The sequence below is a fragment of the Pseudorca crassidens genome, chromosome 16 (assembly GCF_039906515.1).
Source record: "Pseudorca crassidens isolate mPseCra1 chromosome 16, mPseCra1.hap1, whole genome shotgun sequence".
NCBI classification, from domain to species: domain Eukaryota; kingdom Metazoa; phylum Chordata; class Mammalia; order Artiodactyla; family Delphinidae; genus Pseudorca; species Pseudorca crassidens.
This window is the reverse complement of record NC_090311.1, coordinates 44,355,086-44,368,816: the sequence shown is the minus strand read 5'-3', so window position 1 is coordinate 44,368,816 and position 13,731 is coordinate 44,355,086. Positions and strand designations below refer to the sequence as shown.

At 41.6% G+C, this 13,731-nt stretch overlaps 1 pseudogene; it reads right to left on the bottom strand.

Annotated features, from left to right (window-relative positions):
• Nucleotides 1–10,235: 10,235 nt before the first annotated feature.
• LOC137208489 (heterogeneous nuclear ribonucleoprotein A1-like) lies at nt 10,236–11,514 on the bottom strand (annotated as a pseudogene).
• Between the last annotated feature and the right edge of the window lie 2,217 nt (nt 11,515–13,731).

Sequence of the window (13,731 nt, the reverse complement as noted above, 5' to 3'; positions counted from 1 at the left end):
GGAAGTGCCATGCCCAAATTTCTGATAAGTCAAAAGAACACTGCCTTTAGCTTCTAGTTCATTTATCCTTCCCATACATCTTTTTTGAGCTCTTGATCTTTGCCAGCTCTAGAGATAGAGACTAGTCTTTGAGTACCCCATAAATGTGATCACTTTTCCATGTATATAAATAACATAAAGGTTCTATTATGGAAGGTTCTACTTATTAGCCCCATTAACTGTATGGGAGATCAGGGCATAAACAGCGTTTCATAGGTGAAGAGCTCTCATGGATCACAGACACCATAGCAACAGCATCATGACCACCACGATGTAAACGCCGAGGAATACAGAGTGTGGGCAGGAACAGCGGCATGCTCTCCCATAGGATGCCTGGGTGGAACTCTGTGCATGAGACAGAGAGTTAATTAGGTGGAATGTGCTCAGGAGGGAAAAGGATCAGCATAAACAGTAAGGCAGCTGGTTGTTCACTCTTTCCGTATGCCCTGTCCTTACCTTTGGATGGCTGCATTCACAGCTCCAGTCTCCTTTATGACCTACACACTGATGACTCCCAAACACTCCCAAACCATTCTCCCAAATGCCAGACCCAAACACTGAACTGCCAGGTAAACTTCTTCACCTAAATGTACCAAAGAAACATGACTATCTCCAAAAATTATCTCACTATGTTTTTCTTCCCTTAAACTTGCTTCTATGTGCCCTCAGTTCTGGTTATTGGTGTGTTTCGAACCTTTCACTGGTACCAAAGAAAGAAGTACCCAGACTTTCTTGGCAGCTTGCCCAGATGTGGGGCAGGAGGGTGATAAGGAGAGGTGAGGTTTAAAAGCTGTCAGCAGCCAAACATCCAAAACAGAAGACAGACTCTCTTACATAATTATTTCCTCTACATACATGCAAAGTTTGTCTCTCAGCTACTTTTTGTAAACAGACATTTTCTGAAGTACCATTTTAATTCCCTTGTTGTTTCCTTAATATATTTTTGAGTTATTTCATTAGTGGCTGCCATGGGGGTTACAATTAACACACTTACTCGTAACAATCTAGTTCAGACTAATACCAACTTAGTGTCAATAGTATATAAAACCTTTGCTTCTTTCAGAAAGAGAAATTAAGAAAACAATCCCATTATCGGGGGCTTCCCTGGTGGCGCAGTGGTTGAGAGTCCGCCTGCTGATGCAGGGGATGCGGGTTCGTGCCCCAGTCCGGGAAGATCCCACATGCCGTGGAGCCGCTGGGCCCGTGAGCAATGGCTGCTGAGCCTGCGCGTCCGGAGCCTGTGCTCCGCAACGGGAGAGGCCACAACAGTGAGAGGCCCCCGTACCACAAAAAAAAAAAGAAAGAAAAAAAGAAAACAATCCCATTATCAATAGCATCAAAAAGAATAAAACACATAGAAGTAAGTTTAACCAAGGAGGTAAAAGACCTATACACTGAAGTCTATAAAGACATTGATGAAATAAATCGAGCAGACACAAATAAATGAAAAGATGTTCAAGGCACATGGATTGGAATAATTAATATTGTTAAAATGTCCATGATGCCCAAAGCAATATACAGATTCAATGTAATCCCTATCAAAATTCCAATGGCATTTTTTAAAGAAATAGAACAAACAATCCCAAAATTCATACAGTCCACAAAAGACCCTGAATAGCCAAAACAGTCTTGAGAAAGAACAAAGCTGGAGGCATCATGCTCCCTGATTTCAAACTATATTGCAAAGCTTTAGTAATTAAAACAAGTATGCTATTGTCACAAAAACAGACATATAGATCAATGGAACAGAAGCCCAGAAATAAACCCATGTATATAAGATCAATTAATTTACTAAAAAGGAGCCAAGAATATACAATGTGGAAAGGATAGTCTCTTCAGTAAATGGTGCTGGGAAAACTGGACAGCCACATGCAAAAGAATAAAATGGACAACTATCTTACACCATTCACAAAAATAAATGCAAATGGATTAAAGACTCGAACCTAAGACCTAAAACATTAAACCTCCTAGACAGTAAGGGGCTAAAGCTCCTTGGCATCAGTCATGGCAATGATTTTTTAGATTTGACATCAAAAGCAAAAGCAAGAAAACAAAATAAACCAGTGGGACTGCATCAAATTAAAAAGCTTCTGCACAGCAAAAGGAAACCATCAATAAAATTAAAACAAATTACCAAATGGGAAAAGTATTTGAAACTCATGTATCTGATAAGAAGTTAATATCCAAAAAAAATTAAAGAACTCATTTAACTCAATAGCCAAAAACAATCTAGTTTTAAAATGGGCCAAGGAACTAAACAGACATTTTTCCAAAGAAGACATACAAATGTTCAACATCACTAATTATCAGATAAATGCAAATCAAAACCACAGTGAGGTATCACATCACACCCATTAGAATGGCTATCATCAAAAAGATGAGTGATAACAAATGTCAGCAAGGATGTGGAGAAAAGAGAACCCTTGTGCACTGCTGGTGGAAAATAAATTGGTCCAGCCACCATGGAAAACAGTATGGAGGTTCCTCAAAAAATTAAAAATAGAACTACCATATGATCCAGCAATCCCTCTTCTGAGTACCCAAAAGAAATTAAAATAGAATCTCAAAGAGATATAAGCACTCCCTTGTTCATTGCAGCATTATTCACAGCAGCCAAGATATGGAAACAACCTAAGTGTCCATCAACAGATGAATGGATAACGAAGATGTGGTAAATATATACAATGGAATATTACTCAGCCATGAGAAAGAAGGACATCCACTGTTTGCAACAACACAATGGACCTTGAGGACATTATGCTAAGGGAAATAAGTCAAAGAAAGACAAATACTGCCTGATATCACTTATATGTGAAATCTAAAAAAGCCAAACTCATAGAAACAGAGACTAGAATGGTAATTACCATGGTTGAAGGGTGGGGAAAAGTGGAGATTAAAACAAAGCAAAACACTTTGCTTCTACACAGCTCCATGTCTCCACTCCCTTCTTTGTGCTAGTACTGTCATGCAAATTATTACATCTTTAATTCTGTGTGTCCATTGACACAGTGATATAATAATTGCTTTATGCTATTGTCTTTTAAATCAGAAAGGAAAAAATTGGAAACCAAAAACAAATTGTATTTTATATTTATCTATGTAGTACTCTATTTCTTCATGTGGATCTGAACCACTGGCTTGTGTTCTTCCTGTTCAGTCTGAAAGAATCCCTGTGGTATTTCTAGTAGTGCAGGTCTACTAGTGACAGAATCCCTCACTTTTTGTTTACCTGGAAGGTCTTGATTTCACCTTCATTTTTGAAGGACAGTTTCACCGTGTATAAAATTCTTAATTGGGCTTCCCTGGTGGCGCAGTGGTTAAGAGTCCGCCTGCCATTGCAGGGGACATGGGTTCGTGCCCCGGTCCGGGAAGATCCCACATGCCACGGAGCGGCTGGGCCCGTGAGCCATGGCTGCTGAGCCTGCACGTCCAGAGCCTGTGCTCTGCAATGGGAGAGGCCACAACAGTGAGAGGCCCGTGTACCACAAAAAAAAAAAAAAAAAATTCTTAATTAACAAACATTTTCTTTCAGCATTTTGAATATTCCCACCCACTGCCTTCTGTCCTCCACTTCTCTTCTTTTTCAGCTTTATTGTGGTATAATTGACAAATATGTTCCCAATTTCTGATGAATAAATTATCTGTTAATCTTACCAAAGATCCCTTGTATGTGATGAGTCACTTCTCTTGTTGCTTTCAAGATCTTCTCTTCGTCTTCAGCTTTTGACAGTTTGATTATTATTTGTCTAAGTATGGATTTCTTTGAGTTTGTCATACTTGGAGTTCACTGAATTTCTTGGAAATATAGATGAATATTTGTCATCAAATTTGGAAAGTTTTCAGCAATTATTTCTTCAAATATTCTTACTGTCCTTTCCTCTCTATCTTCTCCTCTGAGACTTGCATTATGCATATTTGTATGCTTGACAGCATCCCACAGGTCTCTTAGGCTCTGTTCGTTTTTCTTCATTCTTTTTTCTTTCCATTCCCTACTCTCAGTTGACATATCTTTTTTTTTAATTTTTTAAATTTATTTATTTATTTTGGGCTGTGTTGGGTTTTCGTTGCTGCACGTAGGCTTTCTCTAGTTGTGGCGAGCAGCGGCTACTCTTCGTTGCGGTGTGTGGGCTTCTCACTGTGGTGGCTTCTCTTGTTGCAGAGCAAGGGCTCTAGGTGCGCGGGCTTCAGTAATTGTGGCTCACGGCTCTAGAGCACAGGCTCAGCAGTTGTGGTGCACAGGCTTAGTTGCTCCACGGCATGTGGGATCTTCCTAGACCAGGGCCTGAACCCCTGTCCTCTGCATTGGCAGGCAGATTCTTAAGCACTGCACCACCAGAGAAGTCCCATCAGTTGACATATCTTTAAGTTCACTGATTCTTTCTTCAACCAACTCAAATCTGCTGTTGAGCCTCTCTAGTAATTTTTTTCATTTCAGTTACTGTAATTTTCAACCCTAAAATTTCTTTTGGTTCTTTTCTATAATTCTTTTATTGATATTCTTTATTTGGTAGTATTACTCTCATACGTTGCTTTAGGTTTTTAGATGTGGTTTCCTTTAGTTCCTCAAACATATTTAAAATAGTTGATTTAAATGCTATTTAGTAAGTACAGCGTGTGAACTTCCTCAAGGACAGTTGTCTGTTGACTTCTTTTCCCCTATATGTGGACCATATTTTTTTGTTGCTTTGCATGTTGAAAACTGGACATTTTAAATAATATAATGTGGCTACTCTGAAAATCAGATTCTCTCCACTCCCTAGAACTTGTTTTTGTTGCTGTTTGTTGTTGTTGCAGCTTCTGTTGTTTGTTTAGTGACTTTCCTGAACTAATAATGTAAAGTCTGTATTCATTATCATATGTGAAGTCTCTGTTCAGTTAGCTTAATGGTTGGCTAATGGTTGTACATAGATTTCTTTAAATGGCTGGAACCAGTAATTCTCCCACTCTTTGTCAAAGGTCTCTGTGTGCATTTGGGGGCATGACTTCAACACTCAGTCAGGAGTTTGACAACTCTACCTTAGCCTTAAGCCAGAATGACAGCTTAGAGTTTTCCCAGGTCTTTCCTGAACACATGAACAACCTTGTGTATGCATGGCTGTTCATAAGCCTATGCATGCATGTGACCTTCTAGATTCCCAGGAATATAGCAGAGCTTTTCAAAACCTCCAACGGAAATATCATTCTCCAACTTTTCCTTTTGGGTTTTTTGGTTTTTTTGGGTTTTTTGGTCAGCTTGTTGTTTGCCCCACTGATATCATCATCTCAGGCAGCTGTGATACTAAACCATCACTGCTGATTGTTTTTTACAAATGCCTCTTGTTTGCACTGGGGAAGCTCTAAGGTCAAATAAAGACAACTCTTGGGAATGGGGAACCATTAGAAGGTGAAATAATGACAATTCTCTGGGAATGGGTCTTTGGAGGAGTTCCAACCCCATTCTGCCCCTCCAATGGCTGTTAGTCTGCTGGCTTTCACCTTTGTTGTGGGATGTTGGTTTCCAAGGCTACTGCAGAGCTGGGAGGGGAGATGGAAATATGGCAAGTTAAAATGCCACAAAGTTTACTGTTAGCAAGATTCCAGTGTTTCTCCTTTAAACTATTTTTAAATGTTTTGGATTTCAAACCAAGCACATCTTCAAGCCAGATATGGCCCAGGGGCTACTGATTTGCTACCTCTGTCCTATGCCATCTAAATGCAGAAACCTTTATTGAGAAAGAAAGAGTAAAATCCAAGTCAATATTTCTGTCTCAGTTAATGACTCATGTAAAAGTTGACCAAGCCCAGCAACAAGCTGCAGGTAGGATGACACCCAACAGAGATTTTGAAGGGATTCCATGACCATATTTGTCTGTAGGGAGGCCCCTTTGGCAGCAAAGTCAATTCTGCTCAGCCAGGGAGAGACCCTGGGGGGGTTCAGGCTCTTGTCCAGGTAAAAGGTGGCAAGGATATGATAAAGGGAATTAGCCAAGAAGATGAACAGCACAAACTCAAGGCATCCTCCAAAGCTGTGGCTTTCACTCATTTGTTTTTTGTTTGTTTGTTTTTGCATATCCCCCAGGAATTTTGAAAATGATACACATTTCAAAGATGACACTTGAATTATTTTATCTTAAATTTTTATAATATCAAAGGATATAATTTGCATATTATAAATACTGACAAATTAAAACAAAAATATTACAATACTCCTTTTAAATGTATCTGACAGAATTTAAGTACCTTGCAATTTGATGCTATTAAAACCTAAATAGGGCTTCCCTGGTGGCGCAGTGGTTGAGAATCTGCCTGCCAATGCAGGGGTCACAGATTCGAACCCTGGTCCGGGAAGATCCCACATGCCGCGGAGCAACTAGGCCCGTGAGCCACAACTACTGAGCCTGCGCGTCTGGAGCCTGTGCTCCGCAACAAGAGAGGCCACGATAGTGAGAGGCCCGCGCACGGCGATGAAGAGTGGCCCCCGCTTGCCACAACTGGAGAAAGCCCTCACACAGAAATGAAGACCCAACACAGCCATAAATAAGTAAATAATTAAAAAAAAAAACCTAAATAGACATTTCTCCAAAGAAGATATACAGATTGCCAACAACCACATGAAAGAATGCTCAACATCATTAATCACTAGAGAAATGCAAATCAAAACTACAATGAGATATCATCTCACACCGGTCAGAATGGCCATCATCAAAAAATCTACAAACAATAAATGCTGGAGAGGGTGTGGAGAAAAGGGAACCCTCCTGCACTGTTGGTGGGAATGTAAATTGATACAGCCACTATGGAGAACAGTATGGAGAGTCCTTAAAAAACTAAAAATAGAACTACCATACAACCCAGCAAACCCACTACTGGGCATATACCCTGAGAAAACCATAATTCAAAAAGAGTCATGTACCACAATCTTCATTACAGCTCTATTTACAATAGCCAGGACATGGAAGCAACCTAAGTGTCCATTGACAGATGAATGGATAAAGAAGATGTGGCACATATATACAATGGAATATTGCTCAGCTTACATAAAAAGAAACGAAATTGAGTTATTTGTAGTGAGGTGGATGGACCTCAAGTCTGTCATACAGAGTGAAGTAAGTCAGAAAGGGAAAAACAAATACCGTATGCTAACACATATATATGGAATCTAAAAAAAAATTTTAAAAAGGTCATGAAGAACCTAGGGGCAAGACAGGAATAAAGACGCAGACCTGCTAGAGAATGGACTTGGGGACATGGGGAGGGGGAAGGGTAAGCTGGGACAAAGTGAGAGAGTGGCATGGACATATATACACTACCAAATGTAAAATAGATAGCTAGTGGGAAGCAGCCGCATAGCACAGGGAGATCAGCTCAGCTCCTTGTTACCACCTAGAGGGGTGGGAGGGAAGAGATATGGGGATATATGTATATGTATAACTGATTCACTTTGTTATAAAGCAGAAACTAACACACCATTGTAAAGCAATTATACTCCAGTAAAGATGTTAAAAAAAAAAAAAGAACCTAGCACTTTAATAGCTAGAAATTTACATATTCCTTTTTCTCCTAGAATTGTGTTTCTATTTCCCATTTCCACCATTGAATTTTCTCCTAATGTGTTTTCATGGCTGAAAGACTATTACTGATTACTTTATCATACTCCCATTATATGCATATAAATGAAATATAGATTTTTAAAATATTTCCTTTGATTATAAGGCTCTAATAGGTGCTAAGAATTTATTTTAGGTGAATTATTATAATTATTAATAGCATGTAATTGATGAAAATAACGTAAGAATATTATAAATTTGGATAATTAAAGCACACAAAAAGCAAAATTTTATGGTAAATTTGTTGCTTAATGAGATGGATGGGATGCTTGTATAAATTAGTTCATGCATACAAAGATAAACATTACTTATTTTTCAGCTTTTATAAATCCAAGTCTTGAAAAACAGTTCTCTTAAATAAGCAGAATAGAATGGAGTTGCTCTATAGAGATGTCTCTCAGTTCCTTGAACTCCTTCCTAGTTATATGCCAAAAAGCTGAGTGTAAGGGAATTCTCTGCATTTTCCCAGTTTTTCTGTAAGTCTAAAATTATTTCTAAATTTAAAAAAAAAAAATTTTAATCCCTACCCAAACCTAGCCTCAGAGAACTCAGTCACCAGACCAAATGTCTGAAGTGAAGATCCATACTGCCCTTGTGCAGGGTGCTAAATGGCCTCAGTATAACCCTAGTCACTTGTAAAGGTATGTGTGGCTTTGTATCAGCTGATACCCTTTTGAATCTCTCCACTCCTCTGCCCTCCTCTCAACACTTTAGTCAAGACCCATGACCACATTTCCTCCCCACTTCAACGGTACCTCCAGACATCCCCCACCCTCTGCATGGGCATAAATAAGAATGGTCTCTCTTGTGACCTAGGCTCTGGGGAGGAGAGAGGGGACAATATTGGCAGAGTTGCTGTAATGGTTAATTTTATGTGTCAACTAGACTGGGCTACAGGATGCCCAGATAGCTTATAAAATATTATTCCTGGGCCTGAGATACTGTTTCAAGAAGAGATTAGCATTTGAACTGGTGAACTGATAAGCAAAGCAGATCACCCCCCCCCAGTGTAGGTGGGCAACGTCCAATCTGTTGAGGGTCCAAATAGAACCAAAAAATGTAGAGGAAGGGAGACTCTGCTCTCTCTGCTCCCCTCAGATTCCAATGCTCCTTGTTCTCAAGCTTTCAGACTCAGAAAGCTCCCCACTCCTCCCCAGTTCTCAGGCTTCAGCCTTGGGCTGAATTACCAGCCCACCACCTGCTTTCCTAGATCTCCAGCTTGCAGACGGCAGATCGTGGCCCTTCTTGGCCTCCATAACCACATAAGCCAATTCCTACAAGAAATCTCCTTATATATGTATCCTGTTGGTTCTGTTTCCCTGGAGAACCTTGATCATGCAGTCACACAGTGATCTTTCTTAAGGCAACCCTGATCGAGACTTCTCTTGGCTACAATGCCTCTAATGCTTCCTACCCTTGGTGTAATACTCAAAAGCTTGATCTGACATTCACATCTCTGTACAAGCTGTCCCCATTGTAGGTATCTTGGAGCTGATAACTTCCCATGACAAGTAAGAGTCATGCTGTCATGTTTCAACCCCATGGCTGAGAATCACCACGCTCAGGTCTCAGGTCCTCTCCCTGACTGTTTTTTGCCTCCTCAGTCAGCTATCACCTCTATCGTCCACTCCATCTTCCCCCATGGAGCTCTGCCTCTATGGGCAGAGTTGAACTCACGCCAGTAAAACTGCTGGGATTCCAGCCCATAGGCAGCACGCACCTATTTTCCTCGTTCTTTTTTTCTCTCTCTTAGCTACAACTCGGAGCAACCACAGAAAGGTTCTTCCTAATCACTTCCAGGCTTTCCTCCTGGGGGGTAAATGGCAACTTTGAATTGTATTATCCTTGTAAGCCCACGGAGCGGCAAACAATATCAACAGAGATGCTACACGTCCCGTTGGCAATGGCTGATCATAATTTTACACATAAAATTTTAATTGAAAACGAATGAACCAGGAACCATTTCAGACATTCCCAACTTCCCTTAAGATTCTGTTTTCTTTCTTTTTTTTTTTCAAGAGGGTATTAAATAGTTTATTGATTACACATGATAATGGATGATACACAAGCTTCATTCCCATCTATAACTTTACCTGGTACCATAATTCAATTTAGATATATGGCATAGGATGTGCCAACAATCACATTAATAACCAAAAAACTCCATAACTTTGCTTGGGTGACCCTTTTCACGGTGAACTCCAGGTCACAACACAGTAACTGTCAGTTCAGCTACACCAAGGTTTCTGAAGACAATAGCTTCTCCACCAAAGCAGGCTGTAAATAAATTTTGAATGGAACCTGGCATCACCCTGAAGGAATTCTAACTTCACACTGTTGGGGTAGTTTACCAAAATGGCTTCAGAGTAGACTAACGTTACACAGCACATTTTAAAAAAAGACACATTTATTCAGTGTCATGATCAGACTACTACATTTAGCAATCAACAGCATGGGTGCAAAAAAAACCTCTACATTAAAACCCTTTGCTGGATATGTATATGTATTGCTGATTCACTTTGTTATAAAGCAGAAGCTAACACACCACTGTAAAGCAATTATACTCCAATAAAGATGTTAAGAAAAAACAAAAAAAAATCAATTTTGAAATGCTTTACACTTTCCACAGAACAGAAACTAAAATAACCTGTTATACAATTAGTCACAAATACAGTCCTCAAGGGGTTTTTTGCCCATACACATGAGTATTGTCTAAAACATGTCTTCTTTGTAGCAGCTAGGCCCTGCCACCACCCTGCTTGGCTGAGCTCACAAATCTGTGGTAGCCTGGAGCTTCCCTGTCACTTCCCTGGCTCTCCTCTCCTGCTAAGCTTTGTTTCCTGGCAGTAATTACAACCTCCTGCCACTGCCATAGCTCCTGCTGCTGCTGGAACCACCACAGCCACCTTGGTTTCGTGGTTTGGCAAAGTATTGGCCTCCACCACCATAGGGGCCAGAACTTCTGCCTCCAAAGTTTCCTCCTTTCATGCAAAATTTGAAGATTGATTGTTGTGACTGCCAGAATCATTGTAGCTTCCACCACCTCCAAAATTGCTTCCATCATTACCGAATCCATTATAGCCATCCCCGCTGCCACCACAGCCAACACCACCGCGGCTGCCACCAAAGCCAGCTCGACCACTGAAGTTTCCTCCACGGCCACCACCAAAGTTTCCAGAACCACTCTGACCTCTTTGGCTGGATGAAGCACTATCTACCTCTTGCTGAGATAGGGCTTTCCTTACTTCACAGTCGTGGCCATTCACAGTGTGGTATTTCTAAATGACAGTCTTGTCTACAGAGTCATGGTCATCAAAGCTTACTAAAGCAAAGCCTCTCTTTTTACCACTGCCTTGGTCAGTTATGATTTCAATCACTTCAATTTTCCCATACTGTTCAAAATAGTCTCTTAGGCTATGTTCTTCAGTGTCTCCTTTAATGCCACCAACAAAAATCTTTTTCACCAGGTCTTTGAGAATCTTTTCTTGAGACGGCCCTCTTTGGTTCCCCAACTCTTCCACCCACCTCTTGTGGTCTTGCCTTCATGGCTGCATCCACCTCCTCCACAGTGGCATACGTGACAACCCCGAAGCCTCTGGAGCGCTTGGTGTTTGGATCCCTCATTACCACACAGTCTGTGGGCGTTCCCCACTGCTCACAATGGCTCCTCAGACTGTCCTCGGTTGTTTCAAAGCTCAAACCTCCGATGAAGAGCTTCCGCAGCTGTTCGGGCTCTTTGGGAGACTCTGACTTAGACATGACAGCTGGGGAGGGGGAGATGTCAACGATGCTTACACGGCAGCGTCCATAGGCAGAAAGCAAGATTCCATTTTCTTTCTAAAACCCATCCCATCAATCAGACCCTCAATTCAGTTACACGCTTTCTTCCCAGAACTCATTAAATCATTCTTCCACTTTTGTTTCTTTTCTCATTTTCCCCTATCAGCCTCCCTCTCTGATTTTGAGATTTTTGTTTTCTTTTCACCTCCCACTGAAATAACTTCTTGGTTATGTGCAGCACTGTTCTTTCCAGAATTACTAAATCATGCTTCACTTTCACTTCTTTCCTCCATTTCCCCCTCCTGCTCCCACCCTGATGGCATCAGTTTATTGACCTTGGGTCTGCTTGTGCTTTAAACCTTTAGTAGAGGAGAGAAGACTTTCCCGTTTCCCCCCACGTGTTTAGTTAGCAGACTGGATTTGCTAACAGCTCAGACACTGCTGTGTGGCCTTTCGCGATGCTGTTTATATGTCTGTTTGTTCTTGGGTTGCTCAATAGGGGCCCCTTGCCAACATACTTTAGAAGGGGGCTGCTTGGGTATCTGACCTTTGTGTCACCCTGCCATTAGCCCACTCTTCACTCACTGGAAGGCAATTCACAGGTTTTATCCCAGTCCCACACCCTCCATCCCTTCCATACCACTCTCCATCCTATCACCATATGTCTCAGTCCTGTAAGCCCTGTTCAAGATCCAGCTTCACCTGGCCTGACCCTGTTTGACAACAACCATTTCCCCAAATGAACCCGTCAGGCCTTCTGTGTACACCAGGCATTCTCAAGCTTCCACGGCAACTTGAACATGTGGATTTTTAGCTTTGAAAATGGTCTTAAGCACCATCTGCCATATTTTCTGTGTCTCTCAGGGTGAACAGATGAGGGTATCAATGAAACAAAGTTAGCCAATAGGGCTTCCCTGGTGGCACAGTGGTTAAGAATCTACCTGCCAATGCAGGGAACACAGGTTCGATCCCTGGTCCAGGAAGATCCCACATGCTGTGGAGCCTGTGCTCTAGAGCCCGTGAGCCACAACTACTGAGCCTGTGTGCCACAACTACTGAAGCCCGTGCGCCTAGAGCCCGTGCTCCGCAACAAGAGAAGCCACCACAATGAGAAGTCCACGCACCACAACGAAGAGTAGCCCCCGCTCTCCGCAATTAGAGACAGCCCGCATGCAGCAACGAAGACCCAATGCAACCAAAAATAAATAAATAAATAAAATTGATCCTTTTTAAAAAAAAAGAGAGATACAATTGCCACTATCATATTGCTGCTTTGAATAAGTAACTGTGCTTTCATCTGTCAAATTCCAGATCTTGATCTCAGGCTTGATAAGTGACATAAAGGGATGCTTGGAGGCACTGAGGACACTTCATCCAGGAGAAGGCATGGTCGAGGTAGAGAAAGAAGCTGTCAAACATCTCAAAATATTTCACACAACAGGAGTTGGACATGTTCTCATCCCATGTTCTATGTGTACAGGAGAACTGATTTCAACTTAGGCTAAGGACACATTTGTAACAGTGGGACTGGGTTGCCTCAGACAATGGTTCCCTACAACGAGCAATGTCCAGACCAATTCTGCTTTCCAGATGCTATAAAAACAACTATCTACCATGACTACACACTTCTCAAAGTACTTCATAAATATTACTTCATTTGACCCCTACCACAACTCCACACGTAGGTATTATAATGCCATCTCTCAGCTGAGGATCAGACAGGTTATATAACTTCCCCAAAGCCACACAGCAGAGCCAGGACTGGAACCCATTCACATCTACCTAACTAGAAAGCCCAGGCCTTCTCCACCACACTGCACTCCCCACAGATGTGCAGAGACGGGGTCCACACTGGCAGAAGGCTGTAAGCTGTCAGCTGTGCAGGCCACTTTAAGGCCACCCCAGCCCTAAGCTTCGGAGCACTCACACCCCTTTTCCATGCTGTGAAGTTTCTTTTGACTGTCATTTTTTCCTTGATTGTAGCTTACAGGACTCGTGCTTCAGACCTATGAGAGTCTCAATGGTACACAGGTGCGCCAGGAGTGGATAACCTCCTTGCCCCCTCTGTTAGGTCCACGAATTAAATCTATCTGTGGCCTGTCCCACTTCCTTCCATACTCTTGTAATCCTTGAAAGCACACATTGCTCAGTTCCTGAGAGGCATTCTCTTTCCCTGAGTAACACAGTTACTTTTTGTTCTTTTTCTCTGGAAAGTCATGTTATGTCAAACTCCCCCTCCCTCCCATCCCAGTAAATGAAACCTTAAAGACTGACTACAGTGTCTTCATCAGTCTGTTTGTCATTAGCACAGGAGAGGGAGCAATAA